This window comes from Sus scrofa, chromosome 1 (genome assembly GCF_000003025.6).
Source record: "Sus scrofa isolate TJ Tabasco breed Duroc chromosome 1, Sscrofa11.1, whole genome shotgun sequence".
In the NCBI taxonomy this organism is placed as follows: domain Eukaryota; kingdom Metazoa; phylum Chordata; class Mammalia; order Artiodactyla; family Suidae; genus Sus; species Sus scrofa.
In genome coordinates, this window is record NC_010443.5 from 171,955,018 (window position 1) to 171,982,777 (window position 27,760).

Here is a 27,760-nt window from a genome sequence, read left to right on the forward strand (position 1 = left end):
CACAACAGATTCGACTCTCAAAGGCTTAATAGAATTGAAATTTATTTCTCACTCTCATAATATCCAATGGAGGTTTATAGGGTAACTCCTCTTAGTATTGACCCAGAGGTCCCTTCATGGCTCCTCATTGTTTCTTAGTTCTCTAGGGTCTCCTCACAGTCCCTTGCTTCATTTAGTTGCCCAAAGAACAGAGCCAGTTTGAGGAGAATTCTGCATGTGATACTGAGTTTCAGCCTGGAAGGGGTTGCTCACATTTCATAAAGAGCAGTCACATGGACCCACTGGATGCAAGGTGAGGGCCAGGTGGAAAGAGAGAAGTTTGGGAAATGCAGTTCTTGGCAAAGTAGCTGTTTCCTAGCAATAATTTTGCACTCTGCAAGGGAAGAAGACATTTACTACTGGACTAGATAGTTGTCTCTGCCACACAGGTCAAACAGTTATCACTTGCATTTTTGAGAAGTAACTAGACTCAGAAAAAGCTGACATAGAAAAAAATATAACTACAGAATATACTGTTATTATTACTAACTGTAATACTTTGAAGGAGATGTTGGGCTTAAATAGGTGTTTCCACATAGCACATGGAAAACCTAATTCCTAAAATTTTGCATCAAGAGATTAGAGTGAACACTAGGTATGATATACTCTTGGAGCTAATGTTAGTTTTATATGAAAGCAATCTATCCTAGAATTTAACCTTGGACCCCATTCACAAACTTGAAACATTTAGGAAAATCCCAGCAGTAGGAAAAAATGTGGATTTGACACAAATTCTACCTTCAGTTACTATGTAACCTTCAAATTTAACCGATATTATTGATACTTTTTGTGTGTTAGGATTCTTTATCTGAAAATCAAGGTAAACAATGGAAAAAAGCTACATAATTTGAATTTTTAATTTGGGCATTGCAGGGGGCCATAAAAGTTATGTATTAAATAGCACACATGGATCTGGGGCAGCAAATTACCTTTACTTTTTAAAGTTGTGTAAGTGTTTCAGTGTTTCTCTTGTAGAGGGTAGCCTATGATTTTAGGATTTATACTGAGGATGATTTTGTCACCATTTCCGGCACTGAGTTCCCCAATCTTTTGGAATTTCTTTTTTTTTTTTAACTAATTAATTAATTTTTTGTCTTTTTGCCATTTCTAGGGCCGCTCCTGCGGCATATGGAGGTTCACAGGCTGGGGGTCAAATCGGAGCTGTAGCCTCCGGCCTACGCCAGAGCCACAGCAACGCGGGATCTGAGCCACGTCTGCCCCCCACACCACAGCTCACGGCAACGCCAGATCATTAACCCACTGAGCAAGGGCAGGGACCGAACCCGCAACCTCATGGTTCCTAGTCGGATTCGTTAACCACTGCACCACGACGGGAACTTCTATTTTTCATTTTTTTATTTTCCCACTGTACAGCAAGGGGATCAAGTTATCCTTACATGTATACATTACAATTACATTTTTTTTTCCCTAACACAATTACATTTTTTTCCCGGACCCTTTGTTCTGTTGCAACATGAGTATCTAGAAAAAGTTCTCAAAGCTACTCAGCAGGATCTCCTTGTAAATCTATTCTAACTTGTGCCTGATAAGCCCAAGCTCCCGATCCCTCCCACTCCCTCCCTCTCCCATCAGGCAGCCACAAGTCTCTTCTCCAAGTCCATGAGTTTCTTTTCTGAGGAGATGTTCATTTGTGCTGGATATTAGATTCCAGTTATAAGTGATATCATATGGCATTTGTCTTTGTCTTTCTGGCTCATTTCACTCAGTTTGAGATTCTCTAGTTCCATCCATGTTGCTGCAAAGGGCATTATTTTATTCTTTTTGATGGCTGATTAGTTTTCCATTGTGTATATATAGCACATCTTCCTAATCCAATCATCTGTTGATGGACATTTGGGTTGTTTCCATGGCCTGGCTATTGTGAATAGGGCTGCAATGAACATGCGGGTGCATGTGTCTCTTTTAAGTAGAGTTTTGTCCGGATAGATGCCCAAGAGTGGGATTGCGGGGTCATATGGAAGTTCTATGTATAGATTTCTAAGGTATCTCCAAACTGTTCTCCATAGTGGCTGTACCAGTTTACATTCCCACCAGCAGTGCAGGAGGGTTCCCTTTCCTCCACAGCCCCTCCAGCACTTGTTATTTGTGGATTTATTAATGATGGCCATTCTGACTGGTGTGAGGTGGTATCTCGTGGTAGTTTTGATTTGCATTTCTCTTATAATCAGGACTCTTGAGCATTTTTTCATGTGTTTGCTGGCCATCTGCATATCTTCCTTGGAGAAATGTCTATTCAGGTCTTTTGCCCATTTTTCCATTGATTGATTGGCTTTTTTGCTGTTGGGTTGTATAAGTTGTTTGTATAGTCTAGAGATTAAGCCCCTGTCTGTTGCATCATTTGAAACTATTTTCTCCCATTCTGTAAGTTGTCTTTTTGTTTTCTTTTGGGTTTCCTTTGCTGTGCAAAAGCTTTTCAGTTTGATTAGGTCCCATTGGTTTATTTTTGCTCTTATTTCTCTTGCTTTGGGAGACTGACCTGAGAAAATATTCATGAGGTTGATGTCCGAGAGTGTTTTGCCTATGTTTTCTTCTATGAGTTTGATGGTGTCCTCTCATATATTTAAGTCTTTCAGCCATTTGGAGTTTATTTTTGTGCATGGTGTGAGGGTGTGTTCTAGTTTCATTGCTTTGCATGCTGCTGTCCAGGTTTCCCAGCAATGCTTGCTGAATAGACTTTATTTTTCCCATTTTATGTTCTTGCCTCCCTTGTCAAAGATTAATTGACCATAGGTGTCAGGGTTTATTTCTGGGTTCTCTATTCTGTTCCATTGGTCTGTCTGTCTGTTTTGATACCAGTACCATAATGTTTTGATGACTGTGGCTTTGTAATACTGCTTGAAGACTGGGAGAGTTATGCCTCCTGCTTGGTTTTTGTTTCTCAGGATTGCTTTGGCAATTCTGGGTCTTTTGTGGTTCCATGTAAATGTTTGGATTGTTTGTTCTAGTTCTGTGAAAAATGTCATGGATAATCTGATAGGGATTGCATTGAATCTGTAGATTGTTTTGGGTAGTATGGCCATTTTTACAATATTGATTTTTCCAATCGATGAACATGGAATATCTTTCCATTTCTTTACCTCTTCTTTGATTTCTTTGATTAAAGTTTTATAGTTCTCGGCATATGGGTCCTTTACTCTTTGGTCAGGTGTGTTCCGAGGTATTTGATTTTGTGAGGTGCAATTTTAAAAGGTATTGTGTTTCTGTATTCCTTTTCTAATATTTCATTGCTGGTATACAGCAATGCAACTGACTTCTGAATGTTAATCTTATATCCTGCTACTTTGCTGAATTTATTAATCAGTTCAAGTAGTTTTTGGGTTGAGTCCTTAGGGTTTTCTATGTATAGTATCATGTCATCTGCATACAGTGACAGTTTGATCTCTTCTCTTCCTATATGGATGCCTTTTATTTCTTTTGTTTGTCTAATTGCTGTGGCTAGGACTTCCAAAACTATGTTGAAGAGCAGTGGTGAGAGTGGGCATCCCTGTCTTGTTCCAGATTTGAGTGAGAAGGCTTTCAGTTTTTCCCCATTGAGTATTATATTTGTTGTGGGTTTGTCATAAATGGCTTTAATTATGTTCAGGAATGTTCCCTCTATACCCACTTTGGCGAGGGTCTTGATCATAAATGGATGTTGGACTTTGTCAAATGCTTTTTCTGCATCTATTGAGATGATCATATGACTTTTGACTTTTTTTTTTGTTAATGTGGTGTATGATGTTGATTGATTTGCGTATGTTGAACCATCCTTGTGAACCTGGGATGAACCCAACCTGGTCATGGTGTACAATTTTTTTGATATGTTGTTGGATTCGGTTGGCTAAGATTTCATTGAGAATTTTTGCATCTATATTCATCAATGGTATTGGGCGATCGTTTTCTTTTTTGGTGGTATCTCTGTCTGGTTTTGGAATGAGGGTGATGGTGGCCTCATAGAATGTCTTTGGGAGTATTCCTTCTTCTTCAACCTTTTGAAAGAGTTTAAGGAGGATGGGCACCAATTCCTTTTTATATGTTTGATAAAAGTCACCTGTGAAGCCATCTGGTCCTGGACTTTTATTTGTAGGGAGTGTTTTTATGACCTCTTCAATTTCGTTTCTAGTGATCGGTCTGTTCAGTTGGTCTGTTTCTACTTGATTCAGTTTTGGCAGGCTGTAAGATTCTAGAAAATTGTCCATTTCTTCCAGATTGTCAAACTTGTTGCCATATAGTTGTTCATAGTATTCTCTTATGGTTTTTTGTATTTCTGCTGTATTTGTTGTGATTTCTCCTTTTTCATTTATAATTTTGGTTATTTGGGTTCTTTCTCTCCTCTTTTTAGTGAGTCTGGCCAGGGGTTTGTCAATTTTGTTTACCTTTTCAAAGAACCAGCTCTTGGTTTTATTAATTTTCTCTATTGTTTTTTGAATCTCTATTTTATTGATTTCTTCTTTGATCTTTATAATTTCCTTCCTTCTGCTGACTTTAGGACTTTTTTGTTCTTCTTTTTCTAATTTGTTTAGGTGGAGGGTTAAGTTGTCAATTTGGGATCTTTCTTCTTTTTTGAGAAAGGCCTGTATTGTTATAAATGTCCCTCTGAGCACTGCTTTCGCAGCATCCCATAGATTTTGAGAGGTTGTGTCTTCATTATCATTTGTTTCAAGGTAGTTTTTAATTTCCTTCTTGATTTCCTCATTGACCCATTGGTTTTTTAGTAGCATGTTATTTCGTCTCTATGTAGTAGGTTTTTTTCTCTTTCCTTTTCCCATGGTTGGTTTCTAATTTCATGGAATTGTGATTAGAGAAGATACTTGAGATAATTTCTATGCTCCCAAATTTATTGAGGTTAGCTTTGTGTCCCAATATGTGGTCGATTCTTAAGAATGTTCCATGAGCATTTGAGAAGAATGTGTATTCTGCTTTTTTTTGGATGTAGTGTCCTGAAGATATCAATTAAGTCTAACTTTTCTATTGTTTCCTTTAGGATCTCTGTTGCTTTATTGGTTTTCTGTCTAGAGGATCTGTCCATTGATGTGAGGGGGTATTAAGGTCTCCTCCTATGATTGTCTTCCCATCAATATCTCCCTTTATGTCTGTTAATATTTGTAGTATGTATCTGGGTGCTCCTATATTTGGGACATATATGTTGACGATAGTAACATCCTCTCCTTGGATGGATCCCTTAATCATTAAGTAGTGTCCTTCTTTGCCTTTCTTTACGTCTTTTGTTTTAAAGTCTATTTTGTCTGATATGAGCATTGCAACTCCTGCTTTTCTGTCATGTCTTGGCGTGAAATATTTTTCCCCACCCTTTCACTTTCAATCTATATATATCTTTTGTCCTAAGGTGAGTTTCTTGTAGGCAGCATATTGAAGGTTTTTGCCTTTTTAGCCACTCAGCCAGTCTGTGTCTTTTGATTGGGGCATTCAGTCCATTGACATTTAAGGTGATAATTGAGTGATAATTGATAGGTGATTATTTATTGCCATTTTGAACCTCGTGTTCCAGTTGATTCTATGGTTCTCCATTCTTCCTTTCTTTTTTTTTTCTTTTTTTGGTTGGATGGTCTCCTGTTATTATCTGCTTGAGTGTTTGTTTGTTTGTTTGTTTTCATTTTTTGCAAATGCAATATTTAGTTTTGGCTTGTGGTTGCCCTGTTTTTTAAGTATGCTAACCCCTTCCTATAATTGTGTGTTTTAGCTTGATGGTCCTGTAAGTTCAAACACTTCATTTCTATATTAAAATTAAGAAGAGAAACATATAAACAAACAAAAAGGGTCTATTTATTTCCTAACATCCCTTGCCCACATTTTATGATTTTGATGACTTTCTTTTTCTTTTTAATTTTATTTTGTTTGAAGCATGTTCATGATTAAATCTGTATGCTGGCTTATTTGAGTGACTGCTCTCTATTTCGGTTTCCTCAGTCCTAGTTCTTCCTCTTCTTTTTTTTTTTTTCTTTTCTTTTTTCTTCCCTTTCCTTCCTTTCTTTTTGCTTTAGAGAAGCCCTTTCAATATTTCCTTTAACCTGGGTTTTGTGCTGCTGTATTCTTTAAGTTTTTGTTTGTTGGAAAAAATTTTTATTTCCCCTTCTGTTTTAAATGATATTCTGGCTGGATAGAGTATTCTAGGTTGCATATTTTTTCCTTCTAGCACTTTAATTATCTTTTGCCATTCCCTCCTGGCCTGTAGAGTTTCTGTAGAGAAATCAGCTGATAATCTTATGGGGGTTCCCTTGTAGGTAACATTCTGCTTTTCTCTTGCTGCCTTTAGGATCCTCTCTTTATCACTTACTTTTGCCATTTTTATTATGATGTGTCTTGGTGTGGGTCTATTTGGGTTCAACTTGTTTGGGGCTTCCTGTATTTTGAACTCAGTATACTTTAGATTTGGGAAGTTTCCAGCTATACTTTCTTCAAATATATTTTCCATTCCCTTATCTTTTTCTACTCCTTCTGGATTTCCTATTATGTGTAGATTGGCCCATTTTATATTATCCCATAGGTCTCTTATATTGCTTTCCTGTTTTTTCATTTGGTTTTCTGTCTGCTGACCTGATTGTGTGACTTCCATTATTCTATCTTCCATATCACTGATTTGTTCTTGTGCATTATTCATTCTGGTTTTTACTGCTCTTAGTTCAGTTTGCATCTCTGCAAATGAATTTTCTAGTTTTTCTTGGCTCCTCCTTATATTTTCTACTTCCTTTCTGAGGGTGTCTGCATTACTGTTCATATATTCTCTTAATTCCTTCAGTATTTTAACTATTTCTCTTTTGAACTCCAAGTCTGTCAGGCTGCAGAGATCTGTTTCATTGTTGACTGTTTTAGGTGAGTTCTCCTGTTGGTTTGACTGGGGGTGGTTTCTCAGCTTCTTCATCTTGCTTGTTGTTTTCTTTTTCCTGGGGGAGTTGTACTCTCCGTGACCAGGCAGTGCTTGCCTTGTCACTGCTGTGGAATGTTTCCTGAGGGCTGGCATTGTTGGTCATTTTTTTTGAGGCAATGTGGCTTTTCTGGAGTGTTGATGCAGCTAACAGGGTCTCTTTGAAGCAAAGGAGGACTTCTTGAGGGCAGACAGGACTGGGAGGTCCACACCACGATGGTAGCAGATTTCACTCGGCTGGGCAGAGCTTGCTCTTTTGTTTTTTTGGCTGTGGGGTTCTTGCAGGGTGTTGGTGGTGTTGGGTAGCTATTCCTCAGGAGTGCAGCACCCCCTGGGGGCTGGAGCAGCTATCTGGGTCACTGAGAACCCAAGAGGCTCTTCCCTAGGGCAGCCCAACTCAGAAGGACAGTCTGAGAATGTAGGTAGATCTTTTTACAGTCTGGCCAAGCTTCTTGTAGCTTTTCTGGGGTGTGGGGGGGTCCTGCTGGGAGCTGGCAGTCCTGTGCCATTGCTCTGCAGAAGTGAGGCTCCTCTCGAGACCTGGAGCAGCTAGCTGGGCCGCTACAAACCCAAGAGGCTTTTCCCCAGGGCAAGCCAACTCGAAAAGACTGTCGGAGAATTAGGCAGATCTTTTCACAGCCTGGCTAGGCTTGTTCTAGCTTTTCTGGGCTTCAGACCTTTTCTGGTGGTGTTTGGTGCTGCTCTGTGGGCGTGTAGCCCCTGCAAAGGGCAAGCAGGCCTGTGCAGGGACAGCCCCTGTGGTGGTAGGCTTCAGGCAATTGTTGAGGCCAGCCCTCCCAGATGGCAGGCAGCCCCAGGTCCAGCGAGTGTGTAGGGGGTGGTGGGGGTTGGGGAGGGGATGCACTAGCAAGCACAGCTTTCTGCTAGCTAACGGCTTGGTAAGCTTGCTGCGGCGTGGCAAGTATTCTATGGGGACCCACCCCTTCTTCTCTCCCCTCCCCAGCACAGGCGCAGACCAGGCTCTTCTCCCAGGTTCCCTCTGATGTGGCTTTCCACTTCCCGCCCTAGAGTATTGCTCCCTTCCCCTGGGACAGCTTTGTTTTCTAGTCTCCCAGGCAGTCTCTGCCCTGTCAAACTTGACAGACTGGTTTCTAGACCTCCCAAGCAATCTCCGCCCCACCCCGCCCCCCCAGCCCGTTCTCAGGGTCTAACCTCTGGAGCTGAGATCTGGGTGCCCAGCCCCCATCCAGGCGTCCCCCGTCCCTTTCCCGGGGACTAACCTCTGGAGCCGAGGTCTCGGTGCCCAGCCCCCACCCAGGCGTCTCAATTTTTGGTGACTGTGCCCGTAGTTCAGATGGTCCGTTGGGTTCTTGATCGGCTTTTCCGTACTCCAACTTACTGCTACACTCTTCTCTGCATCTGGAGATTCCTCTGGTTCATTTGATCTTTCCCTTGAGTAGGTGACTTTCCAGGGTGCGGGATCCCTTTCTCCTCCGCAGTTCCCTTTCGGGAGCACCCTTCCAGCTCCGATTCACCTTCTCTCAGTCTCCTCTTTCTCTTGTTTTACCTAGTAATGTCACGAACTTCTTGCCGTTATTGGATTTTAGGTTCTTCTGCTAGCGATTGTTTGCTGTTCTGTGCGAGTCATTTATCCTGAGGATGTGTTTTTTTGTTGTGTTTGTGGGAGAGTGCGAGTGTGTCCCCCTACTCTTCCGCCATCTTGTCTCCTCTCTGCAACTGTCTGGAATTTCTTAATTGTTAGAAGCAGTAAAATTGTCTCTTGTCATTGGCAACAAGGTGACTTTTGAACCACACCTAAGGAAGGGGAATGGTTACCAGGACTACCAACCATAAGAGGGCTGGAACTTTAAGTGCCACCTCTGACCTTTGGGGAGGGGAGATGGTGGTTGTGGTGGTTTGGATCAGTTGCCAGTGGGCAGTGATGTAATTACACGTGCCTCTGTGGTGAAGCCTCCATAGAAACCAAGGGTTTAGAGAGCTTGTGCATCAGTGAACACGGAGAGGTGCTGGGAAAGTGGCTCTCCTGGGGACAAGCATGAGGGCTCCACACCTTTTCTCTTGCCTTGCCCTTTGCATCTCTTCCATTTTTGGTGCTTCCTGAATTGTAGCTTTTTATAATAAACCACTACCCTAGCAAGTAACATGTTTCTCTGAGTTTTGTGAGCTGCTTTATTTAGCAAACTGATAAAACCCATGGAGGAGATGGTAGGAACTTTTGACTTATAGCCAGCTCGTCAGAAACATAGGTAACCTGGGCTTTTGACTGCTGTCAGAGTGTGTGTGTGGTGGGAATGGGGGTGTGAGGGGAGAACCCTTGTAGGACCGAAAGCTTAACCTGTGGAATCTGATGTTATTTCCCTGGTATAATGTCAAAATTGGATTGGATTGTAGAGAAACTGGTCTGAAAACTGCCTTTGGGTTTGGGGAGTCTTACACACACACACACACACACACACACACACACACACACATACACATTTGGAATTGGCTCAAGGAATTCAAAATACAGCCTTTTCCCCAATTATTTTTGAAAAAAAAAAAGACAAAAAAATTGAAAAATGTAGTAAATTCCCAGTAAATCCTTACCTAGATTAGTAAATGTTTAATAATATATTATCACACAGCTGCTTCTCCTTATTTCTTTCTCAGATAGAGGCATGGCTAGCTAGCTATGGGTATCAGTTTTTTGCTGATCCACATGAGATTTTGCAGGCATCATGACCCAAGACCTCTAAGTCCTTGGGCATGTCTAAGGACAAGGACATTCTCCTATTTTAAAAAAAATACAGTTTGGCAAGGCAAGGAATATGACACAAATATGACACTCTTATCTAAAATAGAGTGTATATTCAAGTTTTTCAATTGTCTGATAATGTCCTTTATGGTTTTTAATATAATCTAGTATCCAAAGAGGGATCGGGCATTAATTTGGTTGTTGGGATCACTTTCTCTGCCTTCAAAAAAATTTTTTTTGATAGCATTGACATCTTTGAAGAGTCCAAGGTAATGTTTTGAAAAATATTTCTGAGCTTTGATTTTTGTGATCATTTCCTTATGCTTAGATTCAGGTTGAACATTCGTCATAGAGTATTGCATCTGGACACTCAGGATATTAATTTCTCCCATTATTGGTGCTAATGGCTGCATCCTTATTTAGCTACAGTGTTGTCTGACTGATTTCTCCATCGGAAAGCTAGTTTTCTCGTCTGTCATTAATAAGTAAGCAGTGAGTTGATGTTTTAGGAATGTGGAAAAAGCCTCTTCTCCAGGTACTTTAATGAACCTTGCCTGAAATAAGTATTGAAAGGTTGTGGCAAAGTGGTTATTTTTCTGTTTTGATCATTCACTCCTTCCCTACATACTACTGCTTTTTCTCTCTGGTTTCTCCCCTCCCTCCAATCTTTTTTTTCCCCCTTCCTTCTTTTCTTTCTTTTGTTTCTCTCTTTCCTCCTCTGATTATCACTGTGGAATGCTGGATTCACTGTTATACCTCCTGTTATCTTAGTTTCGTTTTCGGTCATTCTTCTGGACAAAGACTGTATGGTAGCATTTTCTGTGTATCAGACACAGCTGTCTGCTAGGTTACTGTACCTCCTTTGCAGAGTGGATTTTTAAAAAGCATGCAGAGTGATGCTTTGCGTATGGTAGATATTAAGTGTATCTGCACTTTTGAAAGAGCTCCTTTAGTTCTCCAGCCTTTTCTTAATTTCTTAAGCCTTTTCTTAATTATTGCCCTCATGCTCTGGTTTTTAGCTGTGTCTCCTGGAACAGTGACCCTGCAGGTAGGATGGAAGAGGTGATGGGATGTGGTCAGATTCTTGAAAGACTATCTTTTGAAGCTAAAGACCACAGGTTAGATATGGAGAATAGGAGAAAGAAATCAAAGATAACATCACAGTTTTGACCATTTGATTTGGGGGCTATAAGGATTGTACAGTTAATTCACATAATGCATTTTTAGCTTTTTATTGTCTTTAAATGCCTATCAGTTACCTTCCACTCTTTCCTTGATGCGTTTATGTTTTCATGATTTTGACATCTGGATTTTCACATGGCTGTCACCTTGATGCCCTTTCTCTTAAGAGCTAACCATCTAGTGATAGAAATTTTAGTAAGGCAGTAATCTTAGTGCCTTTGCCAAAGCCTGAAATCAGCATATAGTTCACTTACCGTGTAGCTGTGGGCAAATTACTGATCTCTCAATTTCATCTCCTATGAAATGAGGATAATGATATTTACCTCCCAAGGCTATTATGAAAATTAAAGAATATCCAGATTCAAAACTGAAAGTCACTACAAAATATGAGTTATTGCAGTTTTTATTGTTGCCTACACTCTGAGAAGGCTCCTTATGCTAATCCGAGCCACTTAAAGGCATGAAAGAAATGACTTTGAATGCATTAGTCATTCACAGTGAGTTTTATTCTTGTTTGGTAATATTTGAATGTTTTTATTGGTGAGATTTGTTTGGTTTTTTTTAATATGTATGTTTCACAGTTTGGAATTTATTGGAAACTGAGCAGCTCTACTGAACCACTTTTAAAAACATTTAATGAACCCAAATCTTCCACTCAGAGTGAATATTGGGCCCAGGAAAGGAGTGTGGCAGGGGGCAGTTTAGAACATGTGTCTAAGTCATTCAGCTTAAGAGGCCCCCCTACCCTATGCATATTAGGTATTTCCAGTGTATAGCTATCAAAAGCAGCTGTTACAATTTCAACGCCCAGCAAATCTAGTGTCTAATAATTACTGGAGCTTAAAAAGCATTTCTTTTTGAGGAGGAAGAGGGAGGGATTGTAAAGCTTTGATCACTTAAACAAAAATTAAGGAACACTAAGGAACTGAGAGCATGGCTTTTTAATCATACTTTATTACTTTCTTATTGAGGTTGAAGTTGGGGGAAAACCCATATATATTTTTTTCTAAGCCATTTAGGAATACATAGCACCACCACTTCGTCTTTTTTCTTTTTGGGGGGTTGGGGGGGGTGCTGCACCTGCTGCATTTGGAAGTTCTTAGGCTAGGGATCAAATCAGAGCTACAACTGCCAGCCTATGCCATAGCTACAGCCACAGCAATGCAGGATCTGAGCCACATCTGTGACTTACACCACAGTTCATGACAGTACCAGATCCTTAACCCACTGAGTGAGGTCAGGGATTGAATCTTCATCCTCATGGTTACTAGTGGGGTTTGTTACCTCTGAGCCACAACAGGAACTCCCCATTTCATCATTTTTTACTATTTTACTTCTCATAGGTATTAATCAGTTTGGGCTCATTTTTAAACTAAAAAATCCTTATCCTCACCCACTGAGTTATGCTTCTTAGGCAGATTTTATTATTCCTACTTAATAGGAAAGGGAATCGAGACCAAGAGAGACTGAATCATAGGGTCATTTGCTTAATAAGTACAAAATACAGGAATACAACCTTGTTTTCTGGTCCTCATCTGTATCTGACATCTACATTTCAGACCTACTTTTTTTTCACTGTGAAATGTTGATCATTTAGTACCAGAATTATCTTAATTAGCAGAAAGAAGGATGGTTTTTGAGCATTTGCATTTCTTTATAAATACTTTGTGGAGAAGTGAGGTTATATTTTAATTTAAGCACAAGACAGTGGCAAAATAATTTCATCATCATGTTTTCAGTAGATGTTTGGAGGATGATCTGTTCAGCAAGCTTGTGCACTGTGCATTTCATTTTTACCTTAAATGATGTCAAAGCAAGGGGAAGAAGCCTACAGTTGGCACTGGAATTAGTGCTCTGGTCTGCCGCATCTCAGGACATTAGCTATACAGCATTTTATAATTAGGCTCTTTAGAAAATAGTTACTGAGTTTGGTAACTAAAGAAGCTCATAAGGTAATTTGAAAAATCCCTTTGTAACTAAGATACAAGCTTTTAAACCCTTTGATATTTATAGGCACTTTCAAAATATGCAAGAAGGCATTTAAAGCCATTTGAAATATTTAAACACTAAAACTTGTTAGGCAATGTTGTGATCACATGATGAAACCAAATTTACATATATACCCATAGTCATTTTAAAAACCTTGTTATAAAGGCTTGGAATAAGTGTGAAATAATTTAATAAGCCTCCCTTCCAATTCCTCTCTTTGTCCAAGCACTCTAGATTTGTTGATGAATCTCAAATATATTTGTCGTCAGGAATATTCTTGCTTTTTCTCACACAGAAAATGAGAATAGAAATTGCTTTGGGAGGGTGAATGGGGCTGTTGAAAACCTGATATGGAAAAGGAAAACAAAACAAAACAGCACTAACCTATGTATACATTTTTCCAGTCTTTGGAGTTCGTGTGTTGTGGCACAGCAGAAAGAATCTGACTAGGAACTGTGAGGTTGTGTGTTCGGTCCCTGGCCTTACTCAGTGGGTTAAGGATCCAGCATTGCCGTGAGCTGTGGTGTAGGTCACAGACATGGCTCGGATCCTACGTTGCTGTGGCTGTTGGGGAGGCCAGCAGCTGTAGCTCCGATTGGACCCCTAGCCTGGGAACTTCCATATGCTGCAAGTGCGGCCCTAAAGAGCACACACACACAAAAAAACCCCAAAACCAAAAAAACCCATTTTTCCAGCCTTTAATAATAAATTCATATATAGTCTAATTGTTTGCTTACAAAGCTTGAAAAATCAACAACATAAAACCACTTCACAATCAACGAAAGGAACAAAAAAATGTTTTTCCTAGGGATTACAGTTATAAAAATCATTATTTTTTTGAGTCACATGCTGAAAGAGTAAGTTGTGCCATAGGGATCTATAAATCATTTTGGATTCTATGGAGACATTAATTGTTTGTGTTTTTTGTTTGAACAAAATATTGGAAACACATTTGTCAGAGATTTGACCTTGAGAAAATACCAGACTGCTTTTCTAATGAACAGAGACAGGCATTTTTATTCATAGGATTATAAAGGGGGAAATTAAGGTATAATTTTACTTGATACATTTCTGATAAGTGTGTGATTGGCACTTATACCATCTTCCTTTAATCATGACTTAATTAATACATGTAACTTTCTCCAGGGAAAATGGTGAATAATAATTCATTGATGCATTAGACATTCACTTACTCTCTTGAAAGCAACATCTGTGAACTTAGATTTTTATGATTTCCTTTCAGTTTGTAGCCTGGAATTCATTTCTAACATAGTAAAATTTTACCATATGTAAATACAAATAACACAATGGACTGTATAGAAGTTTTTACATATGTCACCATTGACATGTGTTTATCTTATTAAAAGATTGACTTACATCTATAACTGAAATTTTTAGTGTCATTTTCCCAAATTCCTAATAAATGCCTTCTAGAATTTTTCTCATTGCTTATTTTTTCTTTTGAAAAAGGTGGAAGATGTTTATTTTACTATTTATTTTATTTATATTAGTTTAACATCAGTTGTGCTCTTGGACATGCTATATCAATGGCCATTACATTTTGATAATGTAATTTTTGTTTATAAACTAAACAAATGTTTTCTAATCACAGATTTTAGCATCAAAGCCAGGTTATCTAATTTAACAAAACTGTGATTTCACTTGCTTACTATTCCCATTCCTTAATTGTTCTTTGCTCCTGCCTCTCTGTGTATTATGGTCTGTTTCATTTCCTTAGTCCCTAAAGCCTCTTTCAGCTCTTTTATGGCCATCTCTTATATCCTGTTAGAGCTTCTATTTCTACCCAGAACCGTGCTGGATCAGAATGTTTGAACATTTGTAAGGCAATAGTTATATGCTGGATTATAATTGTATCCTGGCCCACAGCCTTGAATCTCCCACTCTTAAAGTCAGAAAATATGCTGTTTTAGTCCACATTAACTGTGCAGGCATTTTCTTTGCATGTTCAAAAGACTGGCTTGCATAAGACCTTTGAAGATTTATTTATGGTTTTATTCTAGACATTGGAGCAATTTTTTCATTATTCTTGTATATGTCAATTTAATTACCTAGGTATTATATATCAGTGGTACTCAAATGGTAGGTGAATAAGTCACCTGGAATGTTTGTAAAGATATTTATTTTTTGATTGAACATTCTGATTCCAGTAGGTGGTGGTTGTTACCTGGGAAACAAACTACTCAGCAGAACCCTAAGTGATTCTTCTGGTGCATGTGGTTTAAGGATTATACTCTTTAAAATGTATTAATATTTCCTCTATGAACTATGTATGATAAGAAATTAAAGAAATTAGGATACTTTGGTCAAGTCTGACCACCCATTACCATCCTCTCTACCTAGTTACAACAATTAGGAAAACTCTAGCTCTAGTCTTGAATTCATTGTTCTTATGTCTCATGTGGTCTTGTCTGATTTGAAAAGATTGTGTAATCATTCACTCCTAAGAGGTGTAAAAGATAGACCCCGATTTCACGTGGCTCAGAAGAAATTTATTTGCCAGTATATCCTGAGTTCTTCCAGTTTATTAAAACTGTAAAAAATGTTAGAGATTGGAGAGACATTGTAGCTAATTTATACTAATCCACTGTTTCTAAATAAAACTAAAATTTAGTCTTCTTAAAGGATTTGTTCACGAAATATATATTAGTTATTGGTATTTTCACTAGCAGAAGACAGGTCTCTTCAATCTCAGTAAGAACTCTTCCAACTCAAGTAATATTTTCAAATTTTATTACTCCTGAGACTCAGCTAAAGTGCCTATCAAAATGAATATTCCTGGTTATAGGTGATGACATATCACTCTTAGAGTGTGTTAGGTGATGTGAAGCACAGGGCAAAAAGTTCCCAGTAGTGGAGAGTGTTAGTAACACTTTAAGGAGAAGCACCCCAGAGTTCCCTGGTGGCTCAGTGGGTTAAGGATCTGACATTGTTTCTGATGTAGCATGGTTGCTGCTGTGATGCATGTTTGATCCCTGGCCTGGGAACTTGCACATGCCACACATCATGCAAAAATAAATAAATAAAAGGAAAAGCATCCCAAAGAATGTGATCCTTGTGGTTTATAGTAGAATGTGGAGAATGGTACTGAGGGCTCTCCTGCAATGAGAGTAGGTTGAGTTGGGGGGAACTGTTTCTAAAACCCAAGAAAACTGTGATGAAGGAAACCGTGACATGTTGGATTATTACAGGACATAATGTGTAGGCTTAGCACCCATTGTGAACGTTCAGGAAATACTCATCATTATTTGTATTGTTTATTCTAGTGGAGGGCTATGGTTAGAAGAAATGGGGATGGGAAGAAAATCCTGTGAAAAACATTGATCAGGGAAGGCCTAAGGCCACTGAAGCTTTAGATCAAATTGTCAGCTACTACTTAGGGTAGATGATGTTGTCTATAGCTCACTTTTGTGAATTCACTAATAAGGGATTTGTGGAGATACCAGCTTTTTCAAGGGCTTGGGCCTTGAACATCTGGGAAAAAGAAATTTCAGGGAGGTATCATTTGGAGTGTCAGATATTTCAGAAAAGTCAAAGTGAATAAGAGCGTAGAGTCTCCACTGATCTGGGTGTTAGCTATTCATGACATTATTCCTAACTACCTACATCAGAATAATTTAGGAGTGCTGATAAGTATTTAGATCCTTGCCTTCCAATCTGGAACTATTAAATTAGGATCTCTGGGGTATGTGGCTTAAGGATCTCAATTAAAAAAATATGCAGGAGATTACTTTTCACAGTGAAGTTTGAAAACCAATGAACTAGATATTAGATATATTTTAGTGTGTGGTAGAAGCATAACCAACTGCAAAGCTTTAACTGGTACAGAGAGGAAAGGAAGTGGAGATGAACAGGTGTAAATAAATGTTATGAGAGCAAGATAGGAAATAGGATAATTAGGTCGAGGAAGGATTTTTGTTTTTATATTTTATTTGAATTAACAGGAAATACCTGGAGAATTTAAGTATGTTATAGTCTGATTTGAAGGTTGGGAAATACTTTGGATTGTATGCTTAGTTACCAAATAACTTTTGTTTGAGTTCTGAGGCTTTAAGTTTGTACTAATTTATTAATACTATCATCTAATTTACCCAACAGTTAAACAGTTAGGAATCTCTAATATTTGAATGATATGCCTCAAAACAGACTGAGAAAAAGGAATTCTGGATTGCTTATTTAGGAGTAAAACTTACCTCATTAGAGTCTAGTATATCATTGACACAGTATTAACAGAGTTCTTTCTATGAACCATGCATTTTTACAAACAATATTTTTATTAAAGATGAGTGATATCTCCAAGTAAGAGATGAAGAACAGTCATCTCAAAGTGGTTAAGTGGATTGTTGAATTTCACCAAACTGGGATATGATCAGGGCAGAACTACATTTTAAACTATGCCATGCCATTCACTTTTATGGTTTTTATGCAAGATATTATTAAAATTTTCTTTTTGGCTGCACCCATGGCACGTAAAATTTCCTAGGCCAGGAAGCAAACCTGTGCCACCACAGAGACAACACTGGATCCTTAACCTGTTGTGCCATGTGGGAACTCCAATATTAAACTTTTTAACTGTCTTCTTTACTAAATACCAAATCATGACTATTATAACAACCACAGACATCTTGGGAAAAGTGATTTTAACAGTGAGATGTTTTAGCCTTTCAAGTTATACTTACCAGCATGAGTAGCATGGGATAATGGAGTTAGAGGAATTAGACCATACACAACTGTGGGAGGAATAGGAGTAAAATTCTGGAGGGGAAGTTGGAGGAGTCACTAACCAGAAAATCTCAGAAACCAGCCACATCTAGCTAAGTGTGACCATACTGCTGAGTTTATGGGGAGGTCTCTGTTTAGCTCCCATATGGGTGGGTTCACAGTAAGCATCTCCTGTGGATCTGGAACTGCACTTGGTCATAAGGACCATAAGTTAGGAAAAAGAGCTGTGCATGGAGCAGACAAGCACAAACTACTTGGAACCTACAGGGCATCTCTGCACCTGTTTGTCTCTATATCTGTCTGCAAAAAGACCGTCAGGGAGCTGTGGCAATTGCTTCTCTGAATCTTATGGATTTAGAATCTGCTCTCTAAATCTCATGGAAATTCCACTTCTAGCTTTCTCTAACCTGGACAACATGAGGAAAGGAATCCTGAAAACATAGGTCCCAGCTTAACCAAGTAGCTGCAGCAGCACAATCAACTCATAACTTATATTGCCAACTCTCTGCTTTATTTTGATTTAGGAGTTAAGAGTGGTTCCAACATATGGTATGAAGTTGTACCTTGATAAAAAACAAGAAATGCAATGTAAATTGGAATGGCAGTTTACTACTACTTCTACTCTAGTTATAAATAGCATTTATTGACCACATCTGATCTGTGACAACAGTTGACATTGTTTCCACACAGTTTATTCTAATTTCATCTTCTTAGAAACATGAGAGGTGAGTGCCATTATCATTCTCTTCCAACAGAAGAGAGATCTGAGGTTAATGGATGTTTAGTAACTTGCCAAAGTTATAAGACCCATCTATTTTTTTTTAAAAAAATTACTGACTAGTTTGTTAGGATAAGCTGTATATAGTCACACCACTTTGCTGTTGAAACTGAAACCAGGATTTCATCATTGTGAAAGGAATGTAATGGTGGGAAGAACATTCAGAGCCGTGGTAGGTGGATACACTTCTTCCTCGAGGAGAGGACTTGCTTGTATCCCAAGAAAAGAGGACTCGGAGATGTGGTGCAGAGCCTTAGTGGACTGCAGGCCCTCACAGGTAGCAATTGGTTTGCAGTAGTATTTACAGAGGAAAAACAAGCTAACTTCTACAGTATCTATTTTGAACTATTTATGTAAGGGTAGAGAGGGAAGCAGCAAAATGTATAAATAAGAATAGGGAAGGTAGAGTAGAGGGAAGCAGATATATATATATATATATATATATGGAAGGATCACCTTGAGTGGAATCTAATTTTCCTTTTTGAGAATATTACTCATCTGTACTGCAGCTGCCTTTAGAAGAGTTGTTATTCTTAATTTTCTAGCATAACCTGGCAGCTCATCCTAGTTGTGCATTGATGGTGTAAGTAAGACTCCGGCAAGGAATTTGTTCTTATGTGCTCTAAAAGGTGGTCTTTATGCACACAGGTGGTATGTGATCATGAACTTGGAGTTAGAGAATGTGGTTGAGAAGAGTTGCTTGCTTCAGGAAAAACAAAAGTAATACCTGTCCAGTCTAGTTTATACAGGGATTATATTTAAATATTAAGATGAGTTAAAAAACTTTAAACCAAATAATTTTTTTTTTAATGAAAACTATCTCATATGGGAGAGCGATAACTTGACTAATAAACATTAAGTACTAAAAATAGGGTTCGTTTATATTGGAGTCACTAACTTGTTCACAATAGGAATCATGATAAAATATTTTCCATCTCTTTCTTTCTCTCTCCTCCTTTTTACCCATATAATAGTTCTGGGTGTTATAAACACTGAAAATATCCTCCTTTATCTCACCTTCTATCATTTTCAGGAACTTAACTACAAAATTAAGTTCTTATTTCAGGTGTTTGAGAATCATCTGTAGCTAAGACATGTGGGAGTTAAAATTACAAAAGATTCTCTTTCACAGACAGCTGCTAAATTTGATATGAGTGGTGTTATACCTTTAGCTTAATTTAAAAATTGTATCAAAAATAACTAGTAAAGGAACTATATTTTAAAATGCAAGATTTATGCCACTTCTCTTATTATAAAAGGTAACAGTATACTAGAACATGGCTTAAGGCAGTTTTCAGTTGTCAGTGCCATCATTTTGTTTTTTTTCCTGGTAGTTATTTTCTTTGATGGTATTTACTACTGAAATTAATAAGTTTAAATCTCACTAGTTTGAGAGCTAGCTAAATAAGTTCTTAGTTTAAGATATGAAACATTCTGGAATTTTCTCTCTAATCCAGTGACACTTTAAAAAACAAAAACAAAAACAAAACCCAAAACCTTAGGAGTAATTATGCAGTGTGCATTTAATTACAAAATATTTGTTTTTCTACTGAGACTTTTAAAAGTTCTTTCTGATTGGATTCTTTCTTCTAAAGTGTTGGTATTGATGGAATTGAGATATGGTCCATGCAAATCAATACATGAGAAGACAAGTTGTGTGTGATGACAATAATTCTATCTGCAGAGTAACTGCCAAATATCTGGGTACCAACAATTATGTTTCAGCTAGCTGGTCAGAACGTGATAATTGGTTAGTAAACCATTTTGCTTTCTTTGGCTTACAAAATAATGCTTCTTATTATCTTCAAAATATATATTTTGCTTACTATATCAAAGTCATTATGTATGATATGTAACTATATATCATCACTAGAAAGCTTGAAAATGCACATTCTTAAATTTCACTTCCTCTTCTGACATATTTAGGGAACGATGGTCTTGGACCCTCATGCTGTCTGGTTTCCAGTATTATTTTATTCAGGAAGGTGCTTGTGGTCAGGTAAAAGACAATGACTGCAGCTACTAAAAGGTTTTCTAATAGTGAAATTTTTTTGTACTGACACTAAGGAGAAAAAGAAAGGGAAACCAATTAAACTAGGACTTTCTATAAGGGACTAACCAAGGGGAGGGGTAAGAACTATGTTCATAGGACCATGTAATTAGGTGGGATTTAGAAATCTCTAATCTGTCTCATCTAGTCCAGAAAACCCACCTGGGCATTTTCTCCAGGCACTTACTCATTCTTTGGATTGTCAGTGTTAATTACTAGGCAGTGAAACCATTTTACATGGGTAAGAAATGATAAACATCATAGTTACATGAAAAAGCACCACACAAGGAAGGTATGTTTGGGATTTTCACCCTAAGGGCAAATGAAACTTACTATTACATATTCCTTCTTTATTTTTTGTCTCTTTTTGCTCTGAAATTTCTAGTATGATTTCTATTTTTAGAAACCAGTAATGAGACGAAGCTGAAGCCCTTTGTAGAGAACAATGGTGCTTTTAAAGACCAAATCAGTTTTATTGTCTAGAACTGACCTACTATTCACTTCAATTATGAAATACATTTCTTATTTTTATGATACATTTGTCCACTTCTAGTTAGAAATGTAAATGCAGTTGTAATACTATGTTAAACTTATTTTTAAATCTATTTTTTTCTCATTGTGACTGAATATTTTAGAAAATTGCAGTTACCAACTTTGCTATCAGGTGTAATTTGCGTCAGTATTAAGTATGTTTAGTCACATGTAAGTTCATGGATATTAGTTTAAACAGGAAGATTTCTTCAGAGACCATTTCTCATTTTATTTAACTAACATTTTGTTTTGATCACATAGAGAGAATCGGTATTGGAGTTCAGAAGTTAGATATTCTAATGGTTTTAAAATTATTTCATTTGGATTTCTTTAGGAGCTTTTGAAAGAAATTTGATCAGTGACAGGTTTAATTTGTTTCCTCTTTTTCTCATTTTGTTGAAGTCCTAAAGAGTAATCGTGGTTGCGTTAGAGATCATTTGTAAGAGTTTCACATTTTAAAAATCTCAAAAATATCCTACTCCACTTTTCAGAAATGGAAACTGATATTTAGAGTGTTTGAGATATCCTGAGATGGGCCACACTAATCAGGAAAGGTGGTCTGATTTAGTACTTAGTTTCCTTAATGAATATTCAAATTATTATCACAACTTATGCTGAGCAGCAAAATCAGTCATGCCATAGATTTTGCATTTTATTTCCCCCCTATGATTTTTCAAGGCTCTTTTTAACAGAAAACATGCACATTTGTGAGGTAAAAATGTAAGCTAGAGGCATTAATTTTCACCTGATAGAAAAGTTTCTTTTGTAGATGGAGTCTTTTATTTATTTATTTATTTATTTATTTATTTACTTTTCTTTCTTTTTACTGTCCCACCTGTGGCATATGGAAGTTCCCAGGCTAGGGTCAAATCAGAGCTTCAGCTGCATGCCTATGCCACAGCCACAGCAATACCAGATCTGAGCTACATCTGCAACCTTCTCTGCAAAGCTGCATCCTTAACCCAATGAATGAGGCCAGGGATCGAACCTGTAACCTCACAGACACTGTCAGGTTCTTAACCTGCTGAGCCACAACAGAAACTTCAGATGCTTTTATATTTCAAAGTTTAAATTTTGTGGTTTAGGAATTGTCCAACTAAGGGAATCAAAAAGGTCATCATATTTTTGGTGGTTGTTGTTCTACCAAGATGGGAGGTTCTTTGGAAAGGCTTGTTAGCTGTTTCTTTTCCTTTTTTCTTTTTTTTTTTTGGTCTTTGTAGGGCTGCACCCATGGCATATGGAGGTTCCCAGGCGAGGGGTTAAATCAAAGCTGCAGCTGCCGGCCTGCACCACAGTCACAGCCATAGCAATGTGGGATCCAAGCTGTGTCTTTGACCTACACCACAGCTCACTGCAGTGCTGAACCCTTAACCTGCTGAGCGAGGCCAGGGATTGAACCTGTGTCCTCATGGATACTATTCAGATTCGTTTCCACTAAGCCACGAAGGGAACTCCTTTTTAGCCATTTCTCATGGAGTCTGTGGATAGTCAGGATGAAGGTAAACAAAGCAAAATAATGGACTCTTAGTTTAGAGGATGATGATGTGGCTTCGGTTTGGTAAGGTAGGCTGTTACTCACTCTATTTTTCTGACCCCGCATTCCTGAATTTCTCAATGTATACATACTGCACACATCAGGATTGAGTCAAATCTTGCTGAATTTTGAGGTAAAATCATAGTAAAATTGTAACAATAGTAGAAAGAAAATGACAGTATATTAAGTAAGGGAGATTTCTTATACTCTGGCATTGCTGACATAGGAGCCTTAGTTGCTCATGCTATTCAGCATTTGAAATATGGCAAGTGTGATGGAGGAACTGATTTTTCCATTTTGTTTCATTTTAGTTAATTTAAATTTAATTAGTTTTGTCTGGCTAGTGGATACCACATTGGACAGGGATGAGAATAGCTCTAATAGAGCTCAGAGGTGGCTGCTAGGTGTCCCTGCCCCTTTCCAAATCTATGGAGTGCAGTTTCTTTCTGAGAGCTCTTTTACAAATTTGAGCATTCCCTTTCCTTATTGCAGCTAAATCTGTGTTTGTAAGACTCTTTGGTTAGCTAATATCCAACTCACCCTCTAAGTTTGGATTACTGGTGTCCTGTCTGCTTTCTCTGAGCCTTCTTTTAATTGGGGCTGGATCCTATTTCTTCCTGTTCTGACTTAGAATGACAACTACTGAGCAGGGCTTCTGATGGTTGTAGCGATTTCCAGTAGGTGATCCGTGCTTCTTGCACATACAAGGTCTTTTCACTAATGTGCAGTGGACATCTTGGCTGTGCTCATTAAGGCTCTACAGCTCATCTCTTCATCCTGTTCTGGATCGTCGCATGCCAAACGTGGGGAGGAAGCTGTCGCTTTTCATTATGTTACTGCACAGGTAGATCATTACTGGCTGTAGAATCTTGGGCAGGTTATTTAATCCCTTTTGTTCCAGCTTCCTCACTTATAAAATGGGGACAATAACAGTATTTAGCTCATTTGGTTACATGAAGAATCAATGAGCTGATTCAAGAGAGATGCTTCAAATAGTGCTTGGCATGTAATGATGTATTAATAGCCATTATTCATAGTCTTTTGTAGTTTGTATCAGATGATCCATTTAAAACTATTTTATCTCTATCTGAAAAAAATGCACAACCTAAAAATTGAGAATTATATTTTATTCTATAGATTTTTTGAGGACTTAAGCCTGAAACTCAGCCTTTTGGCTTGCTCTGAGGCTGCTCTAAAGAGGTAAGGGAGGAACCAGGATATATAGGAGTTTTGCAACAAAATCTAGGTAGTCAGAACATCAAAAGATTACTGTTAAAGAAAACCAGATATCTCAAGTTAATGAATTTAGCATTTTCCTGTGTATGAGAGGATGCAAGCATCTAGGCTTGTTGACTTTTGTCTTTTGTCTTTTCTTTTTGTTGTTGTTGTTATTGTTGCTATTTCTTGGGCCGCTCCCGCGGCATATGGAGGTTCCCAGGCTAGGGGTTGAATCGGAGCTGTAGCCACCGGCCTACGCCAGAGCCACAGCAACGTGGGATCCGAGCCGTGTCTGCAACCTACACCACAGCTCACGGCAACGCCGGATCGTTAACCCACTGAGCAAGGGCAGGGATCGAACCCGCAACCTCATGGTTCCTAGTCGGATTCGTTAACCACTGCGCCACGACGGGAACTCCGGATCTAGGCTTGTTGAAATCATTCCTCTGATATGCACCTTAACTGCCTAAGACCAGCATCTTGTTTTTCTCCATCTTGAATCCCCTCAGGGTGCACAGCTAGGGGGTGGGGTAAGGGGACTGCAGTGGCTCTTAGCTTGATGGCCTCAACATCCTTTGTTTATTGATAAAGAAGGTAGCATTTTTTTATTCACATATTTATTTGCATTTAACTCTTCTTTTTTCTCATATATCAGAAAAATCACAAAAACATGTTCTTTTTAATTTTGTTTTTGTAATTTAGATTGACATTTTTAAGGGGAGACTTGAGAAGGAACTTGAAGTTTGCAGTCAACACTCAGTTTCATCCAAAGTTCCCTTCTCTTTGTATGATCTTGGGCAATTAAATGGACGTGTGTTTTCTTGGCTCTCCCTCCCACACTGCTGCGTACTTTAGTAACAAATCCTGGATCAACAGGCACTTCTTAGAAGGTAGTTTGAAAAATGTCTGTTACTAATTACACATGGCATTTTGGACCTTACTGCTGCCCCAAATAGCTTTGCAGTTTTGCCACAAAGAATACTCTCCCCAAGTTCAAGACACCTTTTTAAATCACTTATATGAGAATGATTTTTTTTAATGTAATTGCACTTAACGTATCAGAATTCATGCTGCTCAGGTTAGAAACATTTTATAATTGATGACTTTACCAGATAATTGACCAGAGTTTACATAAGCATTTGATTTCCTGAAGGATAACCAAGCAAAGGACACCATGAGCTTTATTCGTTACCACTGAAATAATAAGCTTCATCTGTCAAGCTTAGATCTGCCTTATCTTCTTCACAAAATTCCGTTTGTGTATAAATACAAATACATATTTTATATACACATAAGTATCTTGGAAATTGATTACTCTTTTTGATAGGTATGGCGTAAGCACAGATAATTGTAGAAGTCCCAATAAGGGACCATGGATAAAGAGGGAAACTTAGGGGACTTTGAGAGATTACTGTAAGTTAATAAATTGCTCAAAAAAGCCATCATACCAAGGCAGGCTTGCTTGACTAGTGGAGGTTCCGGAATTGCCTCTGGTTGTTGGATGGGGGATGGGATGAAGCCTGCATTCAGATTCAGATCAAGGGCTAGAGTTTGAGGATCGCCCTTCTGCTGATTTGAATACACAACTAGGGGCTATTACTCCCAGAAAGGAAGAGGCAGTCTTTTCCAACCCCCACTCCCCTTAGATGATAAAACTGTTGCCCAATGGATCCTCCTGGGGCAGAGCCTCCTTGCCTGCCCGCTTCCATCTCTCACAAGCGTCCTATCTTAATAAATCTATTTCTTGCCTATTACTTCGTCTCTCATTGAATTCCTTCTGTGCGGAGACATGAAAAACCTGAACCTCAGTGAGTCCAAACACAGGGTGAGTGATGCTAATTTCAAACCGTGTGTTCAGTTCCCAATCTGAGTTTTGGCTGGGTTCAAGTCCCAGTTTGTGTTCTGGCTAGGTTCAAGCCCTTAGTGCTGTCAGTTTCTTTTTCAAGCATTTATGCCCTGAATACATAAGAGAAGAAAAAAGTGAAAAATTAGAATGAATAATCTTGGCATCTATGGAATAATAATGTTGTTCACAAAGCTGAATGACTAGTTGGTAAATAGTGTTGTGAAAAATAGGTAGCCAACTAGTAAAAGAAAAAAAAAAAATCTTTAACTCAAACCATATACCAAGATAAATAGATGCAATATTTAGTGTAAAGTACAAAATCTTAATAATATATGAAGAAAATCTGAGAAAATTTATAATCTTAAAATTGAGCATTGGTTTTTAGCCATAACTTCTAATATGGGATCCCATAGAAGGAGGAAAAATTACATTAGAAAAGTCAGTTACATTAGAATAAAATCTGTGTAGGAAAAATACCAAAATCAAATGCAAAGACAAGGAAAACTATCTGCTACTTATATCATAGAAATGTGCTAATATTGCTAAGATTTTCTAGAAATCAAGAACAAGACAAAAATTAAACCTCTAACCAAAAAGGCAGGCATTTAATAAAAGGTGATGGTAAAATGGCTCTTATACATAGGCAGTAACATCCTAATCCTATTCCTAATTTCCTTCAGAATCCTAATAGAAATTCAAATTAAAGCAATGCAACACAGAACTTTTTTATCTTTTGGATTGACGGACATCTGTAAACCTGTTAAACCTATGCTCCTGGTATTGTTATTAGCAGCAAAATAGGTGTAGCCTCTGGGAACTTAAGTAGTACTTCTTACCTGTTGGATGATTTTGCAAGATTTATAAATATTAAAACTATATGCATATTTTAACCCAGACATTTTTTCTTTCAGGAATTTATTTTTGTTGTTGCGTATGCATGAAAAAAAGTTTGTGTAGAAACTTTCGCAAAATTTCCATTATTGTAGTAGCATAAACAATTTGTTTCCACAGTGTTTTATGGTTAAATAAATTAAAGTATATCCATATAATGGAAAACTCTCTAAATCTAATAATTTAGAAAAAGGAAGCTATATATAGAAAGATTTGAAAGATAATCAAATTGTATTGTTAAATTAAAAGTCAAGTTACTGTCCAGTCCATTAAGTAAATAGCTAATGCAGAAATGCAGTCCAATCAAAATATATTTCAGTATACATCTATCTATAAGGAACCTCTAGAGGAATACATATTATTCGAGGGGTCACATGAGGACTGGGTGTATGAGTATAGGGATTAGAAAGAAAATTTTTGCTGTATAATTTTGTGTATGTTTTTGATTTATGGAAATTCTTTACTCAAAAAATAAATTGAATTACAAACAAGGTAAATTAGGGGTATCCCTTTGAGAAGATCAAAATGAAAACTTACATTTCTATAACATATATTTTAAGCCATCTGTAACAATATTAATTTCATTTATTATTTTGGCATGGTGGACTTTGGGCCTATGAAGTTTATTGTTTTGAATTTCATCTCTAGCTTTATTTCATCGAGTTATAACATCAGAATTCCTCATTGGAAGAGGCCTGAAGTTTGTTCATCATTTTTATTTTAGCAGATAGCAAAATAAGACCCAGGAAGATTACATTTGCATAATGTCAGCAAGCAAGGTAATGGAAGAAATGGACTAAATTTTCTCTTTCATAACTTTCAGCCAGTACTTAAGTAATGATGAATTCTATTATATTGCATTATCATTTCTTATATGTTCTATTTTAGTTTTAAAAGCCTCTTTTATTATTTTGTAAAAACCTTGAACTTCCTCTTCTTCAAGGACGAAAATGTTAGCAAAATGGAACATGAGAGTTTTGAACTGGAAATATTAATATCTATTTTTCTTTTAATTTATTATTAGTCTGTAAAGGTCATCCTTTGCTACAAAGGGAATTCATTTTCTAATATGAGAATACTTTGAATAAATAATGTCTCTAATATTTGACAAAGTCATGAAAAGTGATTACTGTTATCAAGAAACTTTATAATTTAAAAAGAGATAAAGTTCTTCATACGATAATTAAGATGAAAATATGAACTTTTTTTCTGAAGTCTAAAAATTATCTTAATGGGAAGCTAGTGGTTATTCAAGCCTATAAGTGAAGAGCAACTCACTGGTATTTTTCTCTTTAAAATATTTCTCCTTTCCCCACTCCTAACAGTTCTTTTTGATACCCTTACATCTTAGATACTGGATGCT

General features: G+C 37.6%; 1 protein-coding gene across 9 annotated transcripts in view; it reads left to right on the forward strand.

Moving 5' to 3' along the window:
- LRFN5 (leucine rich repeat and fibronectin type III domain containing 5) overlaps positions 1 to 27,760 on the forward strand; it is a 271,597-nt gene that overhangs the window by 48,888 nt on the left and 194,949 nt on the right. Inside the window, exon 1 of one of the 9 annotated variants that reach the window (XM_021101076.1) lies at positions 13,417 to 18,604. The exons of the other annotated variants lie outside the window; for them this stretch is intronic. The gene's annotated coding sequence lies outside the window, so the exon portion shown is untranslated. Of the gene's footprint in view, positions 1 to 13,416; positions 18,605 to 27,760 lie in introns of those variants that run through there. 9 annotated transcript variants of the gene reach the window in all.